The 14,887-nt window shown below is 39.8% G+C and overlaps 1 protein-coding gene across 5 annotated transcripts in view; it reads left to right on the top strand.

Annotated features, from left to right (window-relative positions):
• Positions 1-14,887, top strand: part of ST7 (suppression of tumorigenicity 7) — a 136,758-nt gene that overhangs the window by 58,345 nt on the left and 63,526 nt on the right. The gene's annotated exons all lie outside the window — the stretch shown is intronic.

The raw sequence follows: 14,887 nt of genomic DNA, 5'->3' as shown, positions 1-14,887 counted from the left end.
ACAGAAGTGAGGGCAAACAGAAGGCAGACTCTTATTTCAGCATCCATTAGGTTTGGGGGCCAGAGCCAGGGATTCAGTAGCCCATTGCTGTGAAGCAGAGTTGGATCTCTCTACACTGCTTCTCTTGCTGCTCTGCTGCTCAGATGGCATTACTCTTCCTAAAGGACCTTGTCCAGGAAGGGCCTGCATTGTCCCTCACCTGGACTCGACTGGTAGTGTGTGGTAACTCCAATTACTGATTTCAGCTTCTTGGGCATGACTCTTTCAAAGCAAGATTCAGTAGGCTGCCCTGCCTCAAATCAAAAGAAACAGCTGCTGCTGCATCCCCAGGTTATCCCCATGAATTAGCACCCCTCCAGGAATCCCACTGCCTTCACCTCACCAGGCAATACAAAAGTCAGTTGTGGACTTTATTCTTGCAATAGAGCCTTGGCAGTGATGGTTTCCTTTTCTTTAATAGGGTTATTTTCCTTCAAGGTTAAATGAACTTTTTATTCTTCCTTTACATAAAATAAACATCTTCCTGATTATGTCCATTTGTCCTTCAGTTCTGTTAATCAACCACCTCTTTGTAGTTTCTTCCCAGCCTTTTTAGCTGAACTATAAGGATATCTGATTTCAGGGAAAGCTTTGGGAAATTTACTGGGAAATTGTTCTGTGTCAGTGGGAACTTTGACTAGAGTTTTGCCCATCAGCATTCATTATACATTTGGCTCTTCGTTGTTTGCCATAAGATTAGATTTTAGAAGTGGCAACTGCTGCTGAACTCTTCAGAAAGGAGTGCTGTTATCTATTCCTGTCAGAAGAGACACAAACAGAAGTTTTGCATTCTGGCTCTTTCTCCTTTTGGGACCATCTCCAGTGCACTGGGACGGGAGGGGAGGGAAAAGAGGAGAGGATAAATCTGCTGTGCTATGTTTGAATGACATTGCAAATTGAAACTAAGTTGAGCTGAATGACAGAATGAAGAATAATAATAATAATGCAAGTCAAAGGCGAAGGAACTGCAGTGGAGGTAAGGAAATGGATGTGCTTCACTGAAGTGGAGGCAAGAAGAGGCTTTTAAACTACTGCAGCATGGAAGAAAATAAAAATGGCCTTACAAACTGGACAGTGTGCTGGGAAAATTAACTTAGAAACTGCAGGTGTGCCCTGAAGAGATGAAGGAACAAATAACTCAGTCCTTTTAACTCATGTGACCACTTCAGGTAATCTGATGTACAGACAGCGCTTTGATTCCATTCATGCTGGCCTTAAGCAAAATGGGCCCATCTGCTAGCAGAGGCTCTGCTTTCCCTGGCAGCTCTGTGCAGGTCTCCTGCTGATAAACAATTCTAAAGAAAGGAAGTATAACTGTGGTGAAAAAATTCCGTCCGCTCAGAGCAAAACAGAAAAATCAGCAGTGGTCTACTCAGAAATAAAATGACACATTTCAAGATTCTCAGTAGAGAATCCAGATGTTTCATTTTATTTGTCAATTTTGCTTTCCTTTTTTCTGCTTATTCAATCTTATCAGTGAGGATTTGGCAGAAATTGCTTGGCTCCATACGAAATACGTGTGAAACTGCAGGATGAAAACTCTGGTTTCACTTTGCAGCTGAGCTCAAGGCAAGCTGTGCTGCTTGGTACTAGTGTAGTGTGCATGGAAGGAGATTCTCTAGCCCGAGTCCTTGTCCACTTCAGTGAACAGGTCTTTTGTAACCTCTCCTCAGGAGCTTGTTTTCAAACACCCAGGCAGCAGGCTGTAACCCAGGAGGATTTGCTTTAATTATTCATTTGAATATCTGTGTAACGTATTTACTTGTAATTTTGCCTCAATGATGTTCAGCTTGCCTAATTTGCCAGAATTTCCCAAAACTTGAGTGTGGGAAAAAGTGGCCTTCTGTGACACTTCAGTATCCATGTAGTCAGCATTTTCTTACAGCCAAGCAGCATTGATGGCAGCGCAACTGGCAGATGGGGCAAAGAGAGCTTTAGTTTTCTAAACAATGTTCTCTTGCCTTTTTCTTTTCTTGCTTTACCTCAGAGGAACAATCAAGCATAGGATGAAAAATGTTCCCTTGTTTTTGGAAACCAGTAAGAGCAACATAGTTAAAATTGAAGCAAAAACAACCACAAGTTGTCTGCCCAGCTCTGGTTTGAGACTAACTAATCTCTGAAGGATTTACCTATTTGGTGGTATTAATTTAACTCGGGAGAACTGACAATACTAAATTAAATTGTGAAAACTCCTAAGGAAAAAAAAAAAACAGCTTTAGGAAAAAGATAATGATTGTGCGCTATTTAGTTAATTATCAAAAAATTGAGTGTATTTCATGAGCAACAAACCTGGAGTAGTTTCCTCAGGAGTTTTACTTTTCAGAAAAAGGCAACCACCATTTTGGAGAAGTCTAGAAGCCTATTATAATACTTCCATTTCAAGAGGTGCATTTTTCCCACAAACCCATGTTCATAACTCATGAAGTAAAAAAGACTGGATTTGTTTATTTAATCTAAAAATTAAGTGTCCTCAGGGCAAATAACTTGTTAATGGAAAAAAGTCTGCTTCACAGACCACCATGTTGTAGGCTACTGTGCTGTCCTGGGACAGACTGGACCTCGATCAGGTCTGCTGGAAAGTACTGGATGTAATGCCTTCCTCTAGATACAGTCAGCTATTTCAGAGGGTGACACTAGGACAATCAATCCTTGGAAAAGGCCAGAGCTGTTCACTTTCCTGGGGTTTAGGAAGGTGCTATACATGCAAGTGAAGAGTCCAGTAGGGAGGCCAGAAATCAGTGCAAAGATCTCTGCTGCTTTTGCACGCAAAAGGTTACTTAGGTCTCTTCCCAAAGCACAGTCAGGGATCCGAAGCCCCAAAGTACTGCATTGAAAGACTGGAGGCAAACCAGCCATGAAGCTGGGAGCAGAAGCCAAGATCTATTGCAAGTTCCATGTTGCTCCAGTATTATATATCCCTGAGCACATCTCTCTAATGGGCACTTCTAGCCAGAAAGTCAGCTGCCCTCTCGGTGGTATTTCGTGCTTTGAATAATGAGCAGTAGGGGTTTTGTTGGTCATTTAAATGCTACAGTTCCAAGTGCTTAAACACACTTAGCAGGTTCTGAAACTCCGTTTCTGAGCCAAGTGGCATTTTGAAAAGCATTAAGTTAAGTAGCCTCCTACAATAATTTTGCATTCCCTCTTTGAGCTTTCTGTACCAGAGCCCACTTTAAATCTATTGCTGTATTGATTTTGGTATTCTGCCACTCTCAAAGTTTTGTTCTGGATTTTTCTGTTGAAGCAATTGCTCATTCAGATGTGTATTCAGAGGGGAATTGACTCCACGTGTCACACGCTTGGAGGTCAGTTTCCTCTCATTCTCCCTCCGAGGCCAGATAGAAATTTAGTTCCTGACCACAGGTGTAGGGACAGCTGGGAGTGGATGGAAGGACTCCCAGCTGTTGAATCCTTTTGCATTGGCATTCCCCTACCAAAGAAAACAAAAAACACTTAGAAACTTCTGGTACTTTGTTTAGAGAAAGCATGGCAAGTTTTAGCTTTAGAGACAACTTTTCCAGGGTTACCTAAATAGGTCAAATTAATTCCAATGCAATGATTATCATAATTAACCACCAGCATCTGAGGATTAGCATAGACATTGGTCACTAGTCCTAGATAGACTAACGTGACCAGAAGAGGAACAAGCAGATGCAAGAAAACCATAGCATTTGGATGGGCTGTTTTTGCAGCATGGTCTTCTCTCGTCGCTGGGTGCAGTGATGAAGTAGCACTCAGTCATGTTTGGAAATGAGGAGGAACAATGACAACCAAATTTGCTCAGGTCTTACCAGCCCTAGAGAATGAGCTCCTGGTGTTTGTCTCATCTCAGTGATATTGCCTGCCTGACCAGACTTTGAAAACCACTTCCTAATTGTAGACATTCAATTTGAGCCATTTTGGCTTGATTTTTGAGGAACTCAGTCCAATCAATGTCAAGGGGGGAACTTGCAAAGAGGATCTTCAGCCAGTACCTGCCTGTTTTGAGACCCAGATCTGCATGATGCAATGAAATGGAAGAGCAGAATTGCTGACAAGCCATGCTTCTGGCACACCCTCCCTTTAGCTCAGCATCTTTCTCAAAAGCCAGAATGCAAAGAACTGTACAAAACCCAAGGCACAGACATAATCACAAAGAGAAATACTTTTGGGGTTTTTTTTAAATTGCTTTCTGTATCTTATCCAGCTACAATCCAGGTACAGTTTGATATGGCATGCAGAATATTTCACTAGAGTTATTGACTAAAATATGGAGGTGTGCTTGTCAGCTCTTTGATGTCTACCTGGAGAATTCAGACAGGTAAACGAGTGTTTACTTTCACACATTCCCAGCTGTATCTAAATGTTGGAGCTTTCAAATACAGCTTTGAATTTTCAAGTTGAAGATGATACAGTATGTGAGTGGGGCAAGAACAGGGATGAGAGCACAGGTTACACTAAGTGTTGTTGCTTCTCATGTGAGTTTCACATCTAGCAGTTGCTACATTTGGCTAATTTAGTCCTGCATTTTTCACTTTCCCTCCATGGTAGTTGGTTTTGGAGGAAAAGAAACCTGACAGTAGCTGGCAGGTAACTCTCAGTGATGGGGTTAATGTGGGGAGGGGCTGGTGTTTCTGAACAGCCTGCTGTAGGTAGAGTACCAGTTTGAATCCTGTCTGCAAATACTGCCCCACCCCTCCTCTGGTCCCTCCTGCCTGCATGAGGAGAATCACTTCTGAAAAGATTCAGTAATTTTAAACAGAAGAAAGGAAAATTAAAGATGACACTTTTGGATAGAATGCTATTTCAGTTATTTTAAGCTAAGTCAGTCACGGTCATGTTTGGAATTAAAACCATCAAATATTCAATAAGAAAAACAGTGGATGTCACACTGCCTTTTCTTACGGGATTTCATCAAAGGCTAAAACAAATTATACCATTATTGTTAATGTGATAGACTAAGTGGCATTTAATTTGTCTTCTCATGAAACAAAGCAAACTTCAAAACTATGGACAGTCTGGTTTTGTGTATTGGACACACAGGACCTTTAGAGGAAATGGCACTGGAGGGAGGCTCACTGCCTGTGGGGGACAGGAGGACCACCCCATCCACTTTATGTTTTTAAAGTCTAACTTCATGCTTTATGTCCATAAGTCTGCATGAGAGGGGTGCTCCCTCAAACTCCTCTGCATCATTTGCTTTGCATTTGGTTGGTAATTCTTTCTCTGGAGCTCATTCTACTGAAAATCTTTATTATGCAAAATTTCCCCCTGACGTTTGTCTCCTCATCAGTAAGGTCCTGAATGCAGATTGCAGTTCTGTCTGCAGATTTACTGTAGAGCTTTTTCCATTTTAATAAGTGTTGGGTATCCCAAGAGACTAGTAGAGAATGGAGATTACACAGTACTTGTCAAACTTGCTGCCGTGCTTTCTTCAAAATACCCCAAAATAGAGGCAAAGAAGTAAAAATTTTCTACTTGCCTTGTCTTCTTTTTCTTTTGGTACAATTACTGTGTGAGTCACACAGTGTTCAGAATATTTTGAAGGGGAAAGCTGATTATTAGATACATAGCAATAATGAATCACACAATGGAAAATTCTTTTTCCCCTTATTTTTGTGCCACATTATCCAGGCCATCAATTACTGGGAAAAAAATTATAAATCCCTGCCTCACATAGAAATTTACTTCTTACGGGAGAAAAATGGCACGAACACCTTATTGATTTTGTAAGTAGATGAGTTTTCAATGATATGATAGTATCAGCCATTGTAGATCTTCAGGGAATTTTCATGATGTTGCTGACTCTTAACTGTGAAAGTGTTTTCTAGTTCACCTCTATTCCAAGAAGCACCTTGCAATTTGTTGTATGCAAAGAGATCAGCATCTTAGAGACTCTTAAAATAGATTTACTATATAGAGTCAGGCTGCCAAGCTTAGGACAGAAATGTCTGGATCAGAGTATTTCTCTAGAATTAAAAGAAAAAAAAACTAAAAATGTTTAGTCAATATGCAGATTTCAGCCCAGTATTCTTCTTATTTTTTTTTCATTGCTGAAACAATGTTTGTTGCACAAATCATGGTGCTCCTGTCTTTGTGTACCTAGGAATGCAATGCACAAGGGTGGAAAGTGTAGCACTGCTCATATCTGTTGGTGTAGTGCTCCTATCAAATCCTGCCAGGAATAAAAGGAGGCACAAAAGGAAGGCTGCAGGGCAGCTGAAGGTCCTTTGTTCATGTGTCTCTTTTGTATTAGCATGGGAATAGCTCTTCTGAGAGAGGCTCCTGGATAATGGCAACCCATGGGGTGTTCTCTCTTTTGCTGGTGAAAACTCTTTTAGTGATTTGTCTCTCTAGAGTAGATTAGCCTTTGTTATCTGTGGCATTGGAATTAATCACTGTGGCAAACTTTTAGTTTAGGATATTCTTTACACAGCTAATGAACCAACATCAAAAAGATTTAATGGTGCAGTTACCTCCCTGAGTGTTGCATGAGAGAAGAGGGCAAAACATACCCATTCCATTGGAGAGCTGTACTGATCTAGTACTTGGAACAAAAGCCCTTAATTTTCTTAAATGACTCTAGATGATTAGGTTTAGTAATTGGCTTTTGTTTTAATACAGCTTTGAAAGGCTAAACCACATAAATCTATGTAATGCCTTAGAATAATCAACAGTTAAGGTAACAGGTGTGTTTAACCTCTCAAAGAGTACAAAAATCTTTGTCAAAACTGGATAAAGATCTGTCAGTTCAGTTATATGAATGGTTAGTTGATGTTAAGAGTAATCTTGAAATAGGGATTTCTCTGAACACTTAGGGCTGCAGAGTGGAAAATAAGGTACTTTGTTGCAGTGTACATTTTTATGTACATTTTTGCAATTAAATATATTATCATTGACTTTGGGTAGACCTCAGTTGCTGTGCACCCTAAATTGAAGACCTAAAAGACTTTAAAACGTCTATCTGATAAACTGTGCAACAGCCATGCTCTTGCCCTACTCCTGCTTTCTCTTACAAGTGTGTATACAAGAGGGGTAAAAGATGTCTCTGCATGGCAATACTCCACAGTCACCTGAGAGTCCTCTGGGGAATCCATCCTCATTTGGCTGTTGCATCACATCAGGATTTCCTTTGCTTTTGTGTTAGGGAATTGGGTGATACACAGGATGGTATGTGTGTGATTAGAAAGGGAAGCCACAGCCTAACTGCGAAGGTGTTCTTTCCAGTATCTGGACTTGTTCTGCCTACAAAGACATCCATCACAAATCTGAGAGAGCACTTCCTCATGCAGTGCAATGCTGAAGTAAAAATTAAGTCAAGGTCTCATGATTCTTGAAACTAAACCTGCAGTGGAAATGTGTATAATGACCGTGTTTCAAATCAATTTGCAAGCAACCTGAATTTAGAAGAATTAAAAGTGTTGCAGGAGAATTAGACTGACAACCAAGCAACAAGTGACTTTATACATCTACATCTCTAAAAATCCAAGTATTAATATCTCTACTCAACACGTCATTGCTCATCCTTGATGCCTTATTCTTATTTGACCCAGTGTTTCTTTTCCACTTGTACATTATTAATAGCACTAGTCTGCTTTTAGCATTAGGACACTCTGATGGTCATAAAGAAATACGTAGTTGAGTCCCTCATAGATAAGGGCTGCAAGGGAAGTGGTTTCTCTCTTGTTTTCTTTAAATGGAAATGCTGTGGGGGTTTTGTTGGTTTGGGGGGAGGGAGTGGGTGGGTTTTTTGAGAGGGGTTCTGCTGCCAGCTATTAGCAAATCTTGGTGTTCATGCAGCATGCTCTGCAATTAACAGATGCTGTGTAATTAAGTCATGCCGCCACTGAATTGTGAAAGCAAGAGCAAATATCCCAGTTCCTTGGCAGGGGTAACTGTGACAGAAAATTTGCATTATAATAGTGGTTTGCATTCAGAAGAGTTTGTCTTCTTTTCTTCATGTTTTTACTCACAAGGTTGGGAGTTCATGATTTCAGACAGATGGAATAGCAAAATACTTTGCTTGGATCTAGTTAATGCTAAGTTGGCTTTAGTATTTAAACTCCCAAGAGAGAATGTTTTCCTTGGAGTGGCTATAGTTGCAGTGCATCTTCTGCCTAAATGTCTAACCTCTTTGTTCCTATACATAGTGTAGCTGTTGACCATAGGAGGACGTTCTGGGAAAATATAGCCAGGAATGAGAACCTTTAGTAGCACCTTTTGTTAAGGGTTTAATAGTTTGTTAGAAAAGGCTTTAGGGTGTATTTGATAGCAAGGAAGGACTTCTGGACACCATCTCTTCACAAATGACCAAAGCTGTTATTGTTGGCAGTCTTATTTCTCCCAGTGAAAAGGTATTTCTGACATGCAAAGCATCTCTTGCTAAAGTAAAAATAGCCTTTGTTTACATTCATATTGCCTGCATAATTTCTTACGTCTTTTTTTTTACTTTTTCCACTCTTGCATCTATCATCTTCTTTCTCTGTATGTTAATTTTTATGGCCATTCCATTTGTAAATTTTCTTTAAACTCATTGTTGTATTCCACTAGTATGCCACTAACCTGATTTTATTTTCTTTTTCTTTTCCCAAATCACAATAGGATCTTAAGTGCTTTTTTATCTCGCAGATCTGGTTTCCTTGATGCACCTGTATGCCCTTCTGCCCTCAACTCTGTGTTGGTTCATGTCTCTTACCAATTACATTTCCCTGTGTACTGTTCACAGTGGGGATGAGCAAACGTACTGTAACGGGCTGAATGGCTAATGCTCTCTGAAGGATGCAGTATATTTGTCTAAGTCCCAAAAGCTCCACAATCAGCACAGACTAATTCCTGCTAGGAGTGAGACAAAAGTTTTGATCTCTCCAGTAACTTTTGGACACTGTAATATGAATATAGACTTGGTGTTGAAAAGCAAGCCAGAACAGATCATTGTGTCACTTTGGCCTTCAGATATTTAACATGTTAGCATGTTGGGAAGAATGATTAAATAAAATTTGTTTGCAGTCCTCAGGCAGCATTTTTTGGGGGAAAAGATGAATTTAGTAAGATTCGTTTCAGTTTTCTGTGCTGGATATAATTTGCTCAGTGGGCAGATGGGTCACAAAGCTGAAAGAATGTTAGTTACCATTTTCAAAACTCTGTATTTTTCAGTTATAAGTAAATGAACCTGAAAGTTTTTGACACATAACTGGTCCTGTGTTTACTACCATCCACGCTTTCTTCTCTTTGGGTTGTGCTTTGTGGTTGAAAGCCTCTCCCATCATACCCAGTTTTTCTCCAGAAGATTATTCCTGCTTACCCTTTTTATTGTGTTATTCTACTGAAAGGGAAAACCTGCATTTAAGATGTGGAAACATGGAAGAGAGAGTGTGGTGGTCTTCAGTCCAGAAAGTTTTATTTCACTTAGATGAAATATCTGTATGGGCAGAACTTGGATTATGCATAACTATTTAGTTAATCAGAGCTGAAGTAACAGGAGGCTTCTGGTTCATCACCATCTTCTCTCACCAGGGCTCTGATCCTACAGCAACTGAGAGCTACAGACTCCTGGCCATTATCACAGGCTCCAGGCATCTGAATGTGACTCTCATTCAGCCTCATGCATTTAGGATGGGACTGGGTGGTTGAACAAAGTGAGTGGGCATCTGTATTTCCTTGTATACAGATAAGACACCAGCTGTTTCTGCCTGGAATGGCCACGTTTGTTTATGGGTGATAATTTTTTTCAAGTTTTGGAAACAGATCTAGACAAAAGGCCTTAGAGAAGGAAGCTGCATGGCATCTGCAACAAGTAAATGGAAAATCTCTCTGCAGAATTCTGGAACTTTTGAATGCTTACTTCTTTGGTAATTTCTTTAAGAAGACTGAAGAAGTTAAAAACATCTTGGTAGCTTCCCAGGGAAAATCCTGGTAATTGGTAAAAGTGCTTTTGTTTTTCTGAGACAATACTCTGTGCTAGCTTTAAATCCAGTGGGGTTTGTTTTTATATTTAGCTGGAGACCATCATAGTACATACTGTATATTTAAGCCTGACCCTAGTGTGTTTTCCCAAAAGTATATTATAGGCAACATTCTTATGAGGGAGGGGTTGAGAGTTCAGAAAGTTTATGTACAAACAGTTCAATTAAAGTCAAGAGTATGCAGCATTTCATACTGACAGAGGGAAAATTATACACTTAGTAAAATAAGTTTATTGAACCTAATTTTGCCCTCTGTGCTTACACTTTGGTGGATGAGTTCTTAATTTCCGCTACAACTTTGAACTGGGGAGCTTCATTAATCCAAGCAGAGGCCCCTGTGAAACAAGTCAGTCACTGCCCTATCTTCTGTACTGCATTGGAACAGCAGCCTGAATGGAGGGTTGCAGTGAAAAGAAGTTGAATTGCTGTGTCAGAGGTCTGCAGCAATAGGTTTCTTAGCTTGTCGCCTGTCTAAGGGATTTGGGGCTCTTGGCACTGGTGTTTAAAAGAGTTCGCATAAGTCTGCATACCAAGCAAACATTATGGAGGGCAAAGGTAGAAAGTACAGCAGAATTTCTTAGTGACTCGAATATCATAGCCATGATGACTTAAGGATTGGCAATACACTAGAAGGGCTCTGTGACTATAAACTTTTATATGTTCTCTGGCAGTTTGCTCTCAAAAAAATTAACTATCCAGTTGCCTTTTTAAAAAATTATTTATTTCTTTAACTTAATATATGTATTATTTATTTTTGCATTATATTTTTTTATTTAACAAGGCTGTTGAGATATATATTTTAGCTGCATTTTGAGATAACAAAGAAGTGCCATAAATGATGCTGTCCTTTGCTTGATTGGTTTGTGTATATTATTTATGTTACATTGCTATTAAATTTTTATTTGCACCTTACTGTACACTTATATCACCTCAGATTCAGAAGTAGGTAATGGGGCTGTCATTTTACTAGATCTGCATGTGGGAATAGTTGGTCATTTGCAGTGCTCCCTCCCTTAGTGACCTGCAAATGTAATTAACTGATGTAGCAGTTAATATGATACTTTTACCAGTTCAACCCCAGTATTTTTTACTGTGGTTCCTCACATGCTTGAATTCCGAATGCCTCAAGACCTTGAAGCAATTTTTAAAGCAACAGTTTTTTATCATCTTGAGTGATACATTTTACATGTTTCAAGGTTTTTGTTACTTGAAAAATACCTGGATTTTCCTTTCATGTTTATTCCCAGGTTTGGAATGAATCACAAGTGTTGGAAATTAATATATATAACAGCAATAAAATGGCATCTGCTTTCAAAAACATTTCAGTCACCTCTTTTGATTAGTCTCAACTGGGAATGTTAGATATGACTTTTGTAACTTGTCTGCTGTGAATTGAATAGGATGTAAATTCATCTCTGTGAGCATGCACAGTTAACAATGCAATAACAGTCCTTCCCTAGATAGTATACAGAAGGATGAAATGACTTACCAGTGTAACTTAGGCACTTCTGAAAATATAAATATGCCTTATTCTGGATGTCTCAAGTATTATTAAATTGAAAGCGATAAAAAGAAGGGAAGAAAGAGGAGATGGATATTTGTAAGGCCAAATATCTAGGAGTCTAGGCTTTTCTTGACAGAATTTATAGGTCATGTTTTTTCTTTAAAAAAATAACAAAACAAGCTGTACTAACACACCTGAAATAGATCATTCATTGTCAAAAGCCTGTGCAAACAATTAGGACTTGACAGTAATTTCCAACAAGTTGCCACTGTAGAAACATCAGGCAAGTTTCTTTGTCTGTATACTTGTTACTTGCTCTTTTTAAGTCCTACCAAGTGACAGACAAGAGATGATATTCTGAACTGAATAGCTGCAACATCTTCCCTTTGTGAACAGTAATAATTAGGCATACACTGGAATTCAGAAGAAATGACATACACTATACCTTTTGCTGGTGATTCTATCTGGCTTCTTTATTCTGCAGGTAGTCAGTCATCTGCTATTGTCTTCAGTTCACATTTCTCAGAAATCTCTCTCTGTTCCTCAATCATGCTACATTATCAAATGGAAATACAGAAGAAAAATACTGATATCCAAATTTAGGCAGATGGACAGGCAGCATTATCTAATGGCACTGGGGGATGGAGATATTGGATATGATAGTGATTTCTTCAGTGTCAGAATGCTGTCTGTAAAGAAATGCGCCCTTTTGGATAGTGATATATATCACAATGCCAGAGTGGATTGATTTTTACTCTTGAGATTAATTATTATGAGAACTAGGCCTTGATGTAGTTTCCACAAATAATGATTGAATTGTCATTGACTACAGAAAAAAAACAGTCAGGCTACACATGCTTAGTTTTATTGCTTCAGAGATAGGTTTCTTATTAGAAAGTATTTCCTTTTGTTAATAATTTTTATGGAGACAAAGGAACTGGGAGATTAGCTATTAATTGGCTAAAGGTGATACTTTCCATAATGAAGTATAAGATTCTTATATTCAATGAGTGGGAAAAAGAATGGCCAAAGGATTAGAGAGATACAGTCCAGATAAACAGCTCTGGTCGTTGAGTGCATGTGTATCAAATCTGCTGAGTTATTTCAGTTATCTGGGAGTCTGGTCCATAAAATCTAAAACCATCCAGCATCATATCTGTTCACCTTGCGAGTTCCTGTGACCAAGTAAGAGTGAATAATGGCAGCAGCCTGTAGTAAGGAGTATAAAGGAGCACCAGTATATGTGCAGGCAAAGAAGAAAGGAGTAACACTTGAGGAAATGATAGATAAATGAAATTCAATCTCCATTCACATCTGAGAGTTTCTCTATAATACAGAATACATTGCTTGTGAAAGAGTGATGACAGGAAAGCTAATAGCATTTCCTATGAGCCTTATTCAGCCTACATCACTGATAAGCTCCATAGAGCCAAATTGTTAAGAGGGCTCTTCCAAGTGGGGGTGTATTTCCCAAAATAATTTTTATGGGTGGAAGTCAGTAATAATATTTAAAGCAAATGGACTGTATCCTTATTCAGTGGATATGGTCATGTGGAATCTTCACAGTAGACTTAGATGGCTCACAACTTCAGAAATCGAATTACCTCCAGGGTAATTGGAAATTTTAATAGAAAAAATTCCAGCATTCCATAAGCTCTGAAGCTGTGGTAGGAGAGTGGAAGAGAAAGCTCCTCTGTAAAGTCTCTTGCTGCTTAGCTTTTCAGGTTATTGTTGGCACTGCAGTACCACTATGTTACAAGGTGGAACGCGGACATGGATATCCCATCGTAGCGTATTCTCTCTCAGGCATATCCTGACCTAAGCAAAGGAAGCAGTTTCACTGGTAGGCTGAAATTTCCCCAGTGATGCAGTTTGAGTATGTCTCTGGCTTACATTTGCATTCCAAAGTGAGGAATGTTTCTTCTAAATGACTCAGGGTAGTTGGTGAATCCAAAGCTATTTCAGTTTCTCCCTTCCTATTCCTACTTAGTAGGTGCTGTGGCTGAAGAAAGCAGGGACTACTGTTTCAAAGTCTGCTTTTATTAGACCTAAGGAAGTAATGTTTGAGACAGTATAGCTGTGTTGCACACAGCAGTTTTGAGGATGTGATTTACACCAGCTGAGAATCTGGCATCAAATGCATTTGGGAAAGAAAATGTACAATGGCATTAAAAACCACCAGGTTTATTCTTTACTCTATCAGCTTGGTGCCTAATGCCACTTGTCCTAGTTTGAAAGACAGGTGTTTGCTAAGGAAAGCAGAAGCCTCCCTTTGGACTGAAAAAATGTGATCCTTTCTTATTATGATTTTGGAATTAAGGGAGCTCTCAGGCAAAGATATGGGGGTGGGAATAACAGTTCTTTACTAGTATATCTAACAAGACAAACAAGAACAACAACAGCTATGAAATTACCCACAAACAGAACAGTAACTCAGTTTCAGGTTTTTTGGCTGCAGGCACCTTTTCCCTGAGCTGCAGTTCCCGGTGCTGGGGGCGGGCGGGTCCCGCAGAGCTGCAGGAGGGCTGGGGGTGATGGCAGAGCTGTCCCAGGGGGAGAGAGAGATGGAGAGAGAGCTCTCCGCTCACGGTGTGGGTCCCAGTGCTCAGCAGAGTGCTGGATGGTGGTAGTTCACAGTGAGAAGACAGCCGGGCAGGGTCCGACAGCAGTGAGGATGACTCCGGCGCTGGAGGGCAGGGATGGGGGCTGAGGTGGTGATCGTCCTTCTCGTCCGAACTCCGCGGGGGAAATGGGGCGAGACCCAGCCTTCCGTCTGCTCTTCTGGATGTTTGGATATCGAGGGGTTTCCCTCCTCTCTCTCCTCCCCCTTGTCACCAGGGCCCAGTCAACAGGTATCTTAGCATGACAATGGGGAAAATTCCACAGAGGGAAAAGGGAAAGAACCAACCCCCAACACCACTCCAGTGGACTAGGAAAGGACAGTTCCATTTTAACACTTCACAGCTTTTTCAAGGAAAAAAAAACAAACCAAAAAAACAGCACAGAAGATAAGCAGCCCAAACCCAAACAAAGCAGCTGAACTGCAGGGCTTTAATCTCTTTTAGTGATGCATTTCTGGAAAATAATTTTTTTTTTACTGGTCATGGAAAGTGAATTATATGTCTGATATGGTTTGTATACCATTGTCTCCCCTTCATTTTTCAGCTTCATATTATTTAATTTCTGCTATGTGTTATTTCTAAAGAGAACAGAATGAACTGAGGGCCTCACGCCTACATATCCAGGTCTTTTATCTATGTTTTTTAATACTAGTACTCTGCTACAAGCCTTTTAAATTTACCTGCTAAACTGTTGTCAATTCCCTCCTCAGTTCTGGATACATGTACATATATCAAACTATATGTGTGTATATGCATAAATGTGTATATATGGATGAGAAATT

This window comes from Cinclus cinclus, chromosome 4 (genome assembly GCF_963662255.1).
Source record: "Cinclus cinclus chromosome 4, bCinCin1.1, whole genome shotgun sequence".
Lineage (NCBI taxonomy): Eukaryota > Metazoa > Chordata > Aves > Passeriformes > Cinclidae > Cinclus > Cinclus cinclus.
The sequence above is the reverse complement of the archived record's forward strand: the minus strand, read 5'-3'. Positions and strand labels throughout refer to the sequence as shown.